Source organism: Colius striatus, chromosome 4 (genome assembly GCF_028858725.1).
Source record: "Colius striatus isolate bColStr4 chromosome 4, bColStr4.1.hap1, whole genome shotgun sequence".
Classification (NCBI taxonomy): domain Eukaryota; kingdom Metazoa; phylum Chordata; class Aves; order Coliiformes; family Coliidae; genus Colius; species Colius striatus.
In genome coordinates, this window is record NC_084762.1 from 39947209 (window position 1) to 39962852 (window position 15644).

The 15644-nt window shown below is 34.7% G+C and overlaps 1 protein-coding gene across 1 annotated transcript in view; it reads left to right on the forward strand.

Annotated features, from left to right (window-relative positions):
- The first annotated feature begins 926 nt into the window (after positions 1-926).
- CDH19 (cadherin 19) overlaps positions 927-15644 on the forward strand; it is a 76716-nt gene continuing 61998 nt past the window's right edge. Inside the window, exon 1 of the mRNA XM_061994645.1 lies at positions 927-1018. The gene's annotated coding sequence lies outside the window, so the exon portion shown is untranslated. The remainder of the gene's footprint in view (positions 1019-15644) is intronic.

Sequence of the window (15644 nt, forward strand, 5' to 3'; positions counted from 1 at the left end):
AACATTATGATTGGCTTTTTATCATTTAAGACTTTTCAGAAATCTTCTTGATCTGGAGCTAATACTGATGCAGTATTATGCTCCTAACTATCTCACTATAACTTTAAATCTTCCATAATAACTATGTTAGCATTACTGGAATCCACAGTTTTTGTTTATTCCCAAAATATTCTTATTTCTTTTTGAAAACTCAAGGAATGAACACTGAGTATTTGAATTATTGATCAATTATTCCACAAGTTTTTGACAGTCTTTTTTTTTATGAGGATTTTATAACTTTTATTATATTTTTGATCTGACTATAGGAACCCAACACTCGTTAGTAGACAAAAATTTAGTAAACAGTTGCAAGAAAAATAAAATAATTTGTTTCATGTGTCTCAATTTATGTAAGGACATAAACTAACACTTTGGACATGTAGATTTTTTTCTCAGTGTGAATATTTTATGATTTTTTAAACTAAATTTTGGGAGGAAGAAATGGCTGGAGGGCAAAAAAATAGACTGTGCAAACTCTTCTTTGACTAACTTTGTGAGTACTCTAAATTAATCACTTGTTTTCCTGACTAATCTCTAAACAGAGGACATATCCTTTCACTTGCAAAATACTCTCACACAAAATGAATTACCTTCCCACCACCTTGGTTACTTGCCAGGGACTACTTTATTTTTCCACTAGGAAAAAGAAAATCAGCTTGTATTTTTCTTGCTAGAGCCTTCTGCATTTTAATTCTGAACTCTGAATGAACATCAGAGGCCTTATGATGTTTTGCACAAAAGTGCCTGTGTTCATAGTTTTACTCAGGGCACCCAAAATAGCATGCAGTAACCAGTGTCATACTGTGAGTTTTCAAAACTAAAAGCACAAGTGACTTACACTGGCAGGAAACTGTAACTCTTAAAGCTTTCGGAGGTTGTGTGAAGTGAAAAAGAACTGCTTACTTCTCTGCATCAGACATTTGATTCAACTTTTATAACATTCATTTCTTTTAACATAGAAGGCCCCGAGGTTACACAGGTAAGATCTCTTTCCTTTTTTTTTCTTTACTGTTTTTAAAAAATCGTGTTTAAAACATTTATCTGAGTGTCTCCAGTGCAAAAATCACAACAGGCAAAGACAAATCCATTAGCCACTCAAAACCTCTAGAAGGAGAAATCTGCTTTTGTTGTCTCTTCAGAGTTCACCAACTGACTTCTGTAGCTGCAGAAATTCAACTTTGTAATTTAGATTACCAGAGGAAATAGTTACTATGCCTGTTTTGGTTTCAACTTGCACATTAAAATTTTGATGCTGATTATCAGTGTTTGCAAGAACATTTTCTGACAGACTACTTGTGTTTTCTTTATCTACACTCAAGCAAATGGTCACTAAAATGTGCTTACAATTTCTGAGAGTGACATCAAGAAGAGTTAAAAGTCTCTAGTTTTACAGGAACACTTGTAAATACACCTTGGTTTGTTATTCTCTGTTCTACTATAGCTATACTAATGTCTTTTTAAAAAATTTGTTTTAACTCCGTGTTAAACACATTTGTGTTTGCATTTCTCTTGATAATCCTACATCTAGCAAAGTCTTTCAGAAAATAAAAAAAGGAAGCCTCTATTGTTACATATCAAATGTAAAAAGGCAATTTGTTAATCAATATGATGTTCAAAGAGGAGTACAGTACATATATATATATATATAATGAAAATATTTGCATTGCATATTTCTTCTGTAAGCCTTCTATTGGGAATATAGCTACAATTTATTTTTCATGTTCAAATTTTATGATTAGATTTTGTCAAGAAACAGCCAGAAGAATATATCCCAGAGATATTTAAGAGCTGCTGATTGGTTATAAAAATGCTGAATTGTCAGTCAGCTTGTTGATTTCTACAAATAATTTTGGCTGTGAAACTGGTAGAAATTACATGGCTTTTGGATTATATGATTCTTTTTTTAACATTGTAGTTTAGAATCAGTACAAAAATACTTCAGATAAACTAGTTTTGACTCATATCAGGACAAATATGCACTAAGGTGTAAAAACTGACCTGTGAATTCAATTTTCAGTTATAATGATACATTTCAATGTTCAGAATTCTTCTTTTAGAAATTTTGAACTATATATTTGCACAAAATAAGTACAGGGCTATGTCCAGAGTTCAGGCTTTCTATGTTTTTATAGACTGAAATATGTATTGGTGTTAGAGTTAGCAAACAATGAAATTCCATTCTTGGAACTCTTTTTAGGAAAAGGAAGTAGAGAGACTTGCACACAAAATACCCTAAGAAAAGTGTCTTAAAATTTAAAAAAAAAAAAAAAAAGCACTATGAAAAGTCATGCATTTTTAGAACCGAAATGTAACTATTTTAACCGAGTGTTAGGGAATTTATGAAATTATATCGCACATTTTACATTCACAGCTGCTATAATATAGAATATCTTAAAAACGAATGCCATAAGGTGCCTCTCTGTTTCAGAATGTTTTACAACTACCAAATTGAGTAAATTTCAGACAATATAATCTCATTTTAATATTGAAATAAGAAAGCAATATGTGATCTGCTGTATAGGCAGATTTTAACAATACCCATGGTGAAAAGATTCTTGTTACTTTTCATCATTGCTTTTTGCTTTACTTGCTTTGATATTTTATGACTCTTTGGGATGAAATTTCCATTATGCAGTCTTTCCATCATGTTCACCATAAATGTACTTGGAAAGTTCTTGTTTAACTTAATCAGAAAGATTTGTCTGTTTCTCAAATCAGTTTGATTTAAAACAGATGATTTTGCCAACAGATCTAACAATACAATATGAACAGCATATCAGTTCTTTGATAGGTCATGGAAAGTCCTGATTTCTACCATGGATAGTAGAAATTAGTTCCACCACAGTCTCTTAAATTTTTCTCTACTTCAATTATGTTCCCAAACCCTGCTGAGTCTACATGATGCTGAAGGAAGAAAAGTATAACAGAATGTCTTCCTTATCCATCTTTTCAACCTTACTAAGTCAGAAAAATACTTGTTTCTGAAGAATGAATCTGAATTAATCAAGAGGCCAGAGAATGTGCATGATAGCCACAGTTTTCCTGGCTATCCTGAGTATTGTGGGGGGTTTAATTCCAGACCCTGCTAAATAGACAAGCTACATACCCATTACAGAGGAAATTGTTGGCTGGAGCAATGTCAACAAGGCCACATGGGATAGACCTGGGAACATAATTGTGCTTTGGATGCACAGATCCAGGTGTCCTCTCTGCATTGCCTGCAGCATAAAAGGAATTGCATTTGCTGCTGTTAACAAGATACAACTGTTAACAACGTTTGCAAAAGGACATTACTCCAGGCATTCTATGAGGAATATGTAGTGAAGACCTTGTAAAGGGAAAGTGATATTAAATTAGAATCCTTTATTCTCAGGTCACTGACCTAACCATTAAATCAAAATCTTTTTGATAGAACAAAAATAAAACCACTCAAATAAACAACGTAAGAGATATTGAATTAGGGGGGGAGGAGTGGGGGGAAGAAAAAATAAATAAGTAAAACCTCAGTAAAATACTTTGTTTCTGCAAGTATACTAAAGCTCCACATACAATAAGACCTGAGATAAGATTACTAAGATTCTTTTAAGAGAGAACTCTAAAGTTTATGTATTCTGATGCAATGTGAATTTTGTGGAGAACAAACTCTTTTTTTGCACTTTTTTTTCCAACTTATGAGTGATTGTTTTTACAGTCATAAAATTGCTAACTAAACAGCAGAGGAAGTGTAAACTGACAGTTAAGATTTTCCTGTTTTATTTTTTATATGGAATTATGACACACTGGAAGTCAAAACACATCCTAGTAGAGTAATTTAGAAAATATAAATAAGTTAAGAATTAAAAAATTCTGTTTGACTGAGCACCCCATGTATTTATTCTGATTCAAATTTTAAGTCATGTAGTTTGTAAGTTGGAGTGTGATGGTGCCATCTATCAAAAATGGACAGAAAAAAAAAAAGATAAAAAGATTTTGCAAAAAAACCCCCTGTACTTGTTTCTTTAACATTTTGAAATTGTTAAATGTGATCTAGATATCCAAAACAAAATTTATCTCGAAATGGAACAAGGAATTACGTCTTATATTGCTTTTTAAACAGATCATGGTTTGTTGAATGTGGTCACAAGTGAAAACACTCACTTCCTAGGTGTGTAACCACTGACAAATAAAAATGATAGTCAAAATCTGAAATTATGTGAATCTTTGTTAAATCATCAATCTGATTTCTGAGTGATTGGAAACAATCTGAAAATTTCAAGAAAACTGACAACAAACTTCATAAAGCTGAGAAAATAAAAAGCCAGCAGCATGTAAGAATTTATACAATACAAAAAATTCTTAATAGTCTCTGCATATTTTTTTAATTAATTGAAGACAGTCAGCACATGTGCTCATATACAAAACCATACTCTGTGTTACGTGTTGGTATGAGAAGTATGATTGTGCAAACTGCTACGGAAGCTTTCTAGCACCCTGACACATTTACACGTTTTATTGAGATGCACATAGACCAGGAGTAGCCCCAAATTTGGTTGCCTTTTGGCTTGTACACAGCACATGAGGTGGCATTAAATAGATGGGTTTTTTTTTCCTCTGAGTGGTACCAATTCCTTCTCTCTTTCATCCTTAAGATGAAGAACACAGAGAACATTTTCCAAGGGTCCATAAGCAATGATGATGAGTCACACTCATTACGCCCTTTCCCAATAGATTCATCTTCCAGTGCAGCCCACAGAAAGCTTGAGGAAAGCAACTGAGACAAGGATGTGTGCCAATATGGTATAAACTATAAAACTCTCATCTTTGTTCACAATTCGGAAAACAGTGCTAGTTTCAGTTTCTGCCCTGTTCTTTTTCAAATAGCTGAACTCTCATTCTGTCTTTCTCCATGAGATACAGATAGATGTCACAGAAGATTAGAGACATTGCTAGTACTCTTTTTATGTTTTGCTGTGATATATATTGGCTGGATCAGATTTTACCCTTAACAGTAATTCCCAATGGTAAATGAGCTGGAATGATTTGTGATACTTTATATCCCATGAGGTACTTTTGGATAATAAAAAGACATTTCCAGACAAATTAAGATGACAACCAGACTTATAGAAAGAAAATGTGGTAAGTGTATTGGTTTTCCCCTAACATCAAATTTAACATATAAATTGAATTGGTTTCAAATGCCAGATCATTAGATAGCTTGTGTATATGGCTATTTTCGTAAAAGACTGACCCATGAAATGTATAAATAGTATTTGGAAATGTCACATAGAGATAAACTGTTCTGATTGCTCAGCTTTTCATATGTGGACTTTCAGTAGTCTGAAAATGTTATAAAATTAGACCCATTTTCTGGTGCCTTACATGTAATATTTTTCTACTCAACTCTTTATCTCAGCTATTTTTTTAAGTGATCATCTTATGAAAAGTTTTTTTTCCCCCACTTAAATATTATGGGAAAACAAAGCCTAGACTAAAAGACTGTCACAGCTAAAGACCAATTTGACAGTGTGGAGACAAAATGAGCTTAGCCACCTGAATATTTTAATCATAATTTCATGAAATATTTACAGATGATATAACTCCACTGACCTGTAGCGGGGTAGATGGTGCCCTCCAGGAGTAAGATCAGGAAAGTCAGTACAGAAGTCCCTACCGTGGGATGCACAGCCTGGGATGGGACTGTGGGGCTTCTAGGGTATCTCTGGTTCCCTCTTGGAAGCCTCCCACATGTACCCACGTAGTTTCTCATCTCACAAAACTCTGGGATCCCTCTCTCATGTACTTCCACGGTCTCTCCCTGAATAACCCATCAAACACAGTGTGCCTGTTCCACAGAAAATATCTGACTGGGATATCTCATTTGAATTCCCTCAGTACCCTCCACTAGCTTATGGCCATGGCTGTGGCTGTGGCCAGATACCTCTGGGCTTTTCTCCTCTGCTTTGTGGCTCTCACAGCCATGGGGAGGACCGATTGCACCTGAAGTGCTTAAATTAATAAGTGTAGTCTTAAGAAAACACAAGAGCCTCAGACTTTGTACGATTAAAATCAAAGATTCTGTCTATACTATAAAGAATAATTGTTTTATAGGCATGGAAAAAATTATATAAAATTCATTTGTTAATATCAGGCCTATAATATCATGAGTTTACAATATACACTGTAATATTTAATCTTGTAGTCACATTTCTTAAATAACAAGGAACTTTTATTACATATTGTGTTCTGCTTTGGTAATAAAATTCTTTTTTTCTATCTCATTTAGCAGAGGTATTTAGCAGGCAATTATACTAGGAGTAGAATTAAATAACAGAAATAGTACTAATGAAGATGGTGTAATAAAATAGTAAAAAAAGTAACTCGTAAAGATAAAAAGAAAATAAAAGAAAAACAAATATTCTGGACATTGTAACTTTAGACAAGAGTCTGATATATCTTCCTAAAGTGACAGTAGCTACCTATAGAGAAGCACTGACTGTTTTTCACCCAGTAGAAACTGTGAGTAAGTTTGATCTAACTGAGGAAGAGAGGCTGAAAATTGATTTCTTGATTCATTTAGGACACAGTCAGAGGTAGCGTATAGAAAACCCTAGAGAAAAGAGGACAACATTATTGTTTCCTTCCTTAATAGATGTAAAAGGTTGGAACTCTGTCAAGTGGCAGCAAGTTCATCTGTGTAAAAGACAATGTAAGGTATTTGTCGGTCAGACACATTGATTGCTGGATGCAAGGGAGAACCATAGGTGATAGTTTCAGCAGCTGCTGAAGTCTTGCTGCCTTCTGCAGCTGGAGGAAGGAGATAACCGGGAGATGCCATGCCAGTACAGCCCTGCTGTCAATCATACCACCAAGATCAGGCATGCAGACTGTAGCTATGATGTTGATGAATCATGGCAGGTTTCCAAGTTTTGAAAACCTAAAATGCTAAGCTATATGATTTTCACATGCAAATGCCACTATTTTTAATTTTTAACAACAACAACATATATATTAAAAATGGTCATAAAACACCACAAAAATAACTTTCTTTATTTTTCTTGTATTGAAGTCACAATGACTCAAAGATTTTTAGAGGGCACACTTCAATGGTAATCAATCTTCAGAACTTCTCCATTAGGTAGCTAGCTGTAGATGAATATTGCTAATCTGTGCATTTACCACTATTTTCTGTTTATTTAAAATATAAACTACATACATTAAACAATTTGACAACATTTTCACAAAATAATATGTAAGCTCCTTAATTTGCAGACTTAAGTTGGAGTTGGTGTTTGATCATTTACAAGGCCACAACCTGACTATACAACAACAGTCCACCAATGATGCCAATAGAGTGTTAAAAAATCCATCCTTTTTAGAGTTGGAAAATATTTTACACTTTGAACTTCTGAAAAACTTCTAAAGCTACAGTAACTGCATATATATATAGTTTATGTTTTGCTTTAAAATGTTCATAATGTCCTCTAACTCTTCCTTCTCGAAATCTGTGATAAACAAAAATAATTGTAATGTGTCTTGTAACCTTCTTGCAGGTTATATAATCAGAATCTTTTATCATATTTTGAGATTAATTTGCCATTTTATTCTAACCTTCAGTAAAACCTACAGAGTCTCATTTACTCCATTAAACACAACCCAGTCAAAAACCTCTTTCTGTAAGAATGAGAAAGCCGAGAAGCATCTTGGTTATCAGGTGGATAAAGTGATTAGGCTCCAAGTACTTCTTATCTTCCACTGGTTCTTGTATTGAGCCAATTTTTGTGATATTTATGTATGAGCTAGGAAATTTTGCTAAGATCTTGTCAAAAGACATTATCATGAAATATTATTTTTCTTTCTTTTCATCCTTCTGCTTCCTACACTGAAAAAAACACATTGTTTTCGGGATGTTGTCTAAACATTCTAAACAGGAAGGAGTATTTATATTTAAATGTAGTGAGTTTGGAAATAGTTCTTAGATATTGTTTTAAGTGGCTCAACAAACTGAACACTATACAAGAAAAAGCCCTGTGACATGTAGAGATAACTTTAACTTTGAAGAGAAATGGTACTATTTTCACTAAGGAGCTAAAGCCATGAACATGCTGTAAGCATCCCAGATACTCTTACCTTATCAGGCATTTTCTCCTTTCAAATCTTCTCCTCTATTGTACAAGTAGTATACAATTTCTGTGTTCAAACAAGAAATAACAAGTAGGACCAACCAAAAGTGACTGGTGTAGAAGAAAGTGAAAAGGCAGCTTGAAGTCATGGTGCTAGTGAAAATACCTATTTTAAACTATAAGCTATAGCTATCCTTTAAGAGGATTGCAGAAGAGCAAGGTAGTCCTCTGAGGAGGTAAAAAGGGGACTCTTTACAATTTCTTTACCATTTAGCACAAAAAGACCTGAATTTTAAATTCAGGACAACGTACTGCAGAGAGACAGTGTGTGCTTCAAGGTGAAGTGCTTTAATTGCAGATGAATTATGTGGCCTGTATATTGAATCAGTTGCTGTTTTAACAAAGATGGCATTATAAATTCAAATAATATGAATTGCCAGAATTCTGATGTTAGATCATATTTTTCTTTAAGATTCCCTTTCCACGAGGCCTGCTTGGTCTATATTTGATCCTAATTGTAAATAGTTAAGCATCCAAATTCATGTTAATATTTGAAAAGTGTGATGTGATCCACAGATAAAAATTACCTCTTTTCCTGTTTATATGAGCTAAATGGATTTTTATGAGGTTTTGTTTCTTTTTTCTTTCCCCTTTGATTCTCTTTAACAGAAAAAGATATTGCTCTGAAGTATTTCAGAGAATTTGATCAGTTTGAATGTTTTCAACTTTGAAACATCTCAGAGTTCTTTAAGACTTTTTTTTTTCAAATAAATCGCAATTTTTAAGCAGTGTTTTATTTTTATTATTTTAAATATTACTCTGTATATTCTGTTAAAATCACCCTATATCAGGTATAGAAAATGGCTAAATATACCAAAAGGCAAATTCAGAAGATCTAAAATCCCTTACCTGCTCCCTGTTCTAGCTGGTATGTTACCTCTTTTAGTTTGGACCATCTATTTCTTTTAGTTTTATCTAATCCTTTTTGACATTGTTTCAACTATGGGTAGAGTCAACGTTTTAGACTTATTTGCTGCTCTACAGAATAAAACTTATTTTTGTGTTTTATTAAGAAAGCTTGAACTACTTATATTTCTTTGTTAGGAAAATTATACTTTCTATTCAGTGCGGAATTTCTCTTTTCCCATTGCTGTGCTAGTACTTTTAGTGTGGATAACAGCCCTCAATCCTTCCCAGAGAGAAGGATTTCTGTGTCATACTTAAGATTCAATAGCACCATGCCAATATTCTTTCTCTGATTCTGTTACCAACACAGCTGTGAGGGTGAAATAATACAATAATATAATCACCATTAGTGATGTAAATTTTAAGTCATATTTCAGTCAAGGGCAAGGAGATCAAAAAAGTAATTTGAAGGAAAATGAGAAGGAAAACATAGAGATTCTAATCTCCTGGCTGTTTTTTGTTGGTAATAATACCAAGAAGTCATGACTAAAATATTTGTCATGCTCTTTCATGCATCCTACTCTATAGCTAAATAGTGAGACCAAGGAATAATCCTTGTTTACATGAATTTTCAGATAACTGTCTAAATGTTAGGGTTTTTTTAAAGAAAAGTAATAGAGAAATTGTGATGTATTACTGAATAAAATTTCAACCCAAGATGATAAAGAAAATTTCTATATTTTGCATATATGTCTTTTGTGAAAGCAGTTGAATATATTTCCGTGATTTGGGCACTAATATTCAAATTAGCCTTTTAATTCTGAGTTTCCAGAGGACAGATATTTTCTTTAAAATTAAAACTTACTATTGAAGGCTAAATAAGATGTAGCATGCACAGTGCTCTATAACATTCTTCTCATGTTCTGTAACAGACTTTGAATGGAAAAAAAATCATCTGACTAAAAACAGACCATAAAAAATAATTTTATGTCAGAAATCCTGAATTATAGGACATCTTCTAATAAAAAGCATTTTCCACAAAAGAATTCTAAAAAATGAAAGTGTGCTGAACAGTAATGGAGTTTAGAGAATGGAGATGAGGGGAAATATCATTAAGACTGCTGCTTATGTTACCTTGCAGCTCATGAGAGCTTCCCGGACAAAACAAAATCTACTTAAACTCACAAAAAATCCCCTTCTGTTACTATATGAGACAACAAAATAAATTTATGATAGTGATGCATCTAACTGTTCCCTGTTTTCTTTCACTTCTGTTAACAACCTTTTTATTTCTCCGAATAGATTTCTCACATCCCATTTACTTTCATGCAATTTATCCACTATTTACAGGTCCTGGGCAAGAACCTATCAAAGGATCCAAACTACCTGGAATAATAGGAGATAGCTGTCACGACACAAAATGTAAATCTAGTGATAAAATCTGTTAGCATGATGAGCAGTGGAATTTCATCCAGGGAGAAATATAGATGTCAATCTACTCTTTAAAATAAATGTACAGGGGAATCTTTCAGGTTCAAGATCTTGTTGAAAGTTTGAACTAGAATTAAAATGCAAGAAAAGAACGAAATAAAGAAACATAAAATAAAATAAGATTGTGACGGCAATTCCCACCTGGGTTGTTATTTTCACACTTGCAGAACTAAAATGAATAACTAATGTACTCAGAAACGTCATGAAAAAGAGCTACAAAATTCATTAGTCTAGGGAATTAAATTATATAGAATTGGTTCTCTATGACACGGAAATTATAGGTAGTTATAAGTAGATTCAATGAGCAAAACATTTCTATTCATCTATTGGTGCAAACTTTCCAGAGAATGTTTATGACATTTATTAATATTTATCAATACTAGATAGGAAAGTTGCAGTGCAGCAGGTCTGGTTTATGATTTTAACTTGCTCAATTGTAAAATGTTGCATAAAGGAGAAGGTATGGTGGAGGAGGGCAAAATTAAGCAGATAGAAAAAGAAAATTGTTATTGTTCTCAGGACTTAGTGGATAATCTCTGATTAAAGGTAAAAGGTTTTAAGTTTGTGTTTGCAAAGCTGAGAAGAAGGGAACTGACTGAATTAAACAAATATATAGGAGTTTTTATTACTTAATTTTGTCACATCTATGTTGGCATCACCCAGGACAACATTTGACTATATAACAGTCTTATTTTAATGCAGATGAATCCAATGTCTAAATAAATCACACTGTGTGTGACAAAATGATGTGATTATACATTACAAAGACATTCTTCCTTCAGTGTTGCTCTTCCACATTCTGCATGGTACCTGAACAATGTCTGTGGACCTATTGTTTTCATTGGACTGGAAAATTCAATGTGTGCTGTCTTCTGTTACTGAGTTTGAGGACATTTAAAAATAATCTCTTAATAAATTAATGACATAATTCATAGGCTCTCCCAATAAGGAAAACATTCTGGTTACCATGCCCTGATTTCTTATTCCTTTCCATGTCCCTTGACTTTTTAATTGGCTTACTGTCCAAGACAGAACTACTTTTGAGACAGCATGGGGCAATCAAAACCCGTTTTTCACTAAGGATTTGACACCTAATTATTAAATATATATATATATATATATATATATATATATATACAATCCATTAACAGTGGATTTTATGAACCTAAATAACTGAAGACTATTGCCGTCTGCAGGATATGAGTTCAGGCTTATATAAACTAGTGAATTAAGTCTTTGTCCATTCAGTTTCTATGGTAACTTTATGGAATTCCCAGTTACAGCTAGTTTGTAATGAATTAGTCAGAAACTCTGACAGATCCCTGAAAGAAGGGGAATTATGTGGATGAAACTATCTTTGTAAAAAGTGAGATATTCATAGAAATCTATTTTGGTAATTAACTTTGTAAGAACTTATTTTGGGGGTAAATTTAAACTATCTGGTTTAGTGAATCATAGCATCTTTGAGAGCTCATGCATATTCATACATTTATAAGCATGGAAGTTATCCACTTGGGTGCATAGGAACCAAAGAATGCTCTCAAACCTGACAAAGGAAAGGAAATATCTACAAAGTAGGCATGCTGATGGCTGGGTCCAAGGCCAAGTAGTGTCTTAAAAGTATCCACTCGTCTCAATGGACTCAAAGTGCTATTTCTTCACTACAAATTTTCAAGATCCACTGTGAAGGGATAAACTTTGAAAGAAGTATCTAAAGCCTTATGTATCAATTTCACAAAAAAAATCAACCCACCACCTATCTCTATGAAAAGGTCTCCTGTCTCCTGAACTTGGATTTTCTTAAAACATTCTTACAAGAAACTCCCTGACTCCTCACTTAAGCATAGTAATTAATGCAATGAGGGATAGGAAATACAATCGATACTTGTTTTTCTTTCTTTTCTCCATAAATTGTTATTAGAATTTAGAGACATAAAAGTTACCAACATAAATAAAAATTTCTGAAAGAAATAGTCCTGGTTATACTTTGCCAGGTAAACACCACAAGTCTTTAAGATTTAGAGGTGAATTTTCCAGGTTAAATATTGCATATTATATAGTTGCTTCTCTTTAATAAAAAAAATACAAATAACGGTATATTATAGTTATAGAAAGTAAATTTTATCCATAATATACTTTCGAATTTAACTTATTTTGGTGTTGGTCTAGAGTTTAGTATTTAGGGTTTTTTTAAATTTACTCATTACTCTGTTTCTTTATTCAGAAAATTTTTTCAGGAAATCAATATTTCACTTTTACATATTTTTATTTAAAAGAAATATTCGAATCTGTTAGTTCTTCAAACATGAAGACAAGAGGAAATGGTCTCAAGTTGTGTCAGAGAAGGTTTAGATTAGATATTAGATTAAGAGTTGTCAAGCATTGGAACAGACTGTTCAAGTGGTTGAGTCACCACCCTTGGAGGTATGTAAAAGAAGTATAGATGTATAGCATTCTCTCTTGCGTTTCAAAACAGTTCTTCATGGAAATCTTAGACTACTTCAGCCTTCTATAAATTTTAATCCTTTCTTGACTGAAAAACTTCTTTTGGTAGTATGTGTTGTGCCACTTCATCATCAAGGGTCTTACAACAATAATTTCTGCAGTTTTCTTCATCCATTTTCTTTCCTACTTTGCTTTAGAGAAGATATTTTGACCAAACAATGTGTCACACTAATATTACAGCACTATCGTCAGCCTTTGGTGTTTTTAATATTCTTCTGAAACAACTGGGAGAATACTTTAGAGTGCTCTGTTGCTTTCCATCAGACATAGGGCTCTTGCACTCACTTTTGCAACACCTACAGAATTCAGTTGAAAGGACTGTCATGGTTTGACATGACAGCCTTTTCTGGTAAGGGGGAAGGGGCTGTAAAGATAGCTTCTGTAAATAGTTGCTTGAAACTCTCCCCAGCTCTGAGCCAGATCCACTTCTGGGGCTGAGCCAATTAGATGCCTCCACAATCACTTTTTAAGAAGAAGCCGGAAGAGGAGGTTTTTTCCTCCTTCTTCCTATTTCTTCCTTCTTCTGTCCCTTCTTTTTCTTCTGGCTGGTGGTAGTGCAAGGAGTAGGAACAGTGAGAGAAACAATCATGTGGACTCCAAGGTCAGTAATGAAAGAGAGGATGAGGTGTGCTGGAGCAGAGACTCCCCTGCATTCTATGGAGAGAACTGGTGAAGCTGAGATTTATTTTCATTTCTTTAAAGACTCCACATCAACGGTAGAGACTCATTTTGATAATGACCCCATGTCAGGGGCAGAGACTCATGTTGCTAAATATGGCCCCGGACCAGGGGCAGTGATTCACTTCATTAAAGGCCCTGTGCTAGGGAAAGTGACTATGGATAGAGGAGGCCGTGTCCTGTTGGATGGACTCAAGCCAGGAACAGTGATTTTCTTCATTAAAACTATGACTGGAAGAGGCCATGTCCCGAAGGAGGGACCTTGTATCACTATGGCTGGAGCAGGCCATGTCCTGAAGAAGGGACCCTTTATCTACAGCTGTAACTGTGGGAAAGAACCCACGGCAAAGCAGTTCATTAAATTTATGCCCTGAAGAGGTCAAGTCCTGAGGGAGGGACCCTGTATCTGTAGAAACTGCAACTGTGGGGAAGAACTCACACCAGAGATACTCACCAAGGACTACATCCTGTGTGAGGGAACCTGTATCAGTAGAAGCCACAGCTGCTAGGAACAACCCACAAGAGAGAAGTTTCTTAAGGACTGTGTCCCGGGGGAGGGACCTTGTATCTGAGAAGGGGAAGAATGCCAGGAGTTATCCTCAACTGAGAAGAGAGAAGCAGCAGAGCCCATCTGTGAGAGACTGACCGTATCCCCCATTCCCTGCCCCCCTGAGCCGTTGATGGGGGAGGAGGTAGAAATACCTGGATCAGTGAGCTGGGCCTGGGAAGAAAGGAGGGATGAGAGAGGGAGATCTTAAAGTGCTGGTTGTAATTTTCTCATCATCCTACTCCCTTTTTGCTTTTATTCCATTCTGTTTCTTGTAGAATAAACTTTCCTACTTTCCTCTCTAAGTCGAGTACTGGAGTCTGTTTTGCCCAGAACCGTAATTGGCAGTGAGCCCTCCATATCCTTGTCTTAATCCACAACCTTGCTTATCTTTTTACTCCCGTTTCACTGGGGCCTACACCATCCTAACGAGAGTGGAGGTGGATGGGGGACACCGAGCGAGTGACTGTCGTGGTGTTGATGTGCTAGCTGGGCCAAACCACAACAAGGACGCAAAACCATTCCAGAAGTCATAACTGAATTTTTTCAATTCAACTAACCTGTATACATTCATAGAATTCAGCTATTACTTTTGACTAGATGATCTTTTGAGGTCTCTTCCAGCCCTTGAGATTCTATGATTTCTGTGATTTAAAGCTGAGGAGAAAATCAAAACATGTAAAGGATCTGCATGCTGATTTCCACATCTCTAATCTATGGCAGTCTACACCAATCAGGAGGCAATTCATCCTGAGAATGTCCCTCAAGGACTGAAAAGCCCCCAGCTCAGCATATCCAGTACTCTTTTCCATTGCAGGTCTGACTTCATGTCTAACTTCTTTCTTTTCTAATCATTGCATGAAAATGAAGTCTTGCATTTTAAACACCAGGTTCTTCTAGTCTCAGTTCTTGGCACTTACCACTCATCATGATTCCTACCCTATTGAAGTCAACCAATCCAGGATGTGAACTCTCCTATTTATGTCTCTCTCCTCCACTTGCTCCTGGGTTTAAGAAGCTTTTTCAAGTGAGAGAAAAAGTAGATGATTAATTTTAAAAATATGGAATCTTATTGTGCATTTTAATACTCTAGTAATACATAAAGTACTGAGGATACATACTTAGTTGGAGGTACAAAAGCTAAGACTGCAAAGTACATAAGCACTCTTGAAACAGGCACAATTAACCTCTAAATGACCCTCAGAGTCTCTGACTCAACAATACAATACAGTAATTTTTTTTTTTTTTAGAATAAGTTTCTGTGAAGTAAAATATCAAAAAGAATCTGTACAGAAAAGTCTGAGAGATAGTATTGAACAGAGAAGCAGCAGCAGCTCACACAGGTAATGAGGGGATACTGACACAAGAGGCAAAAGGTA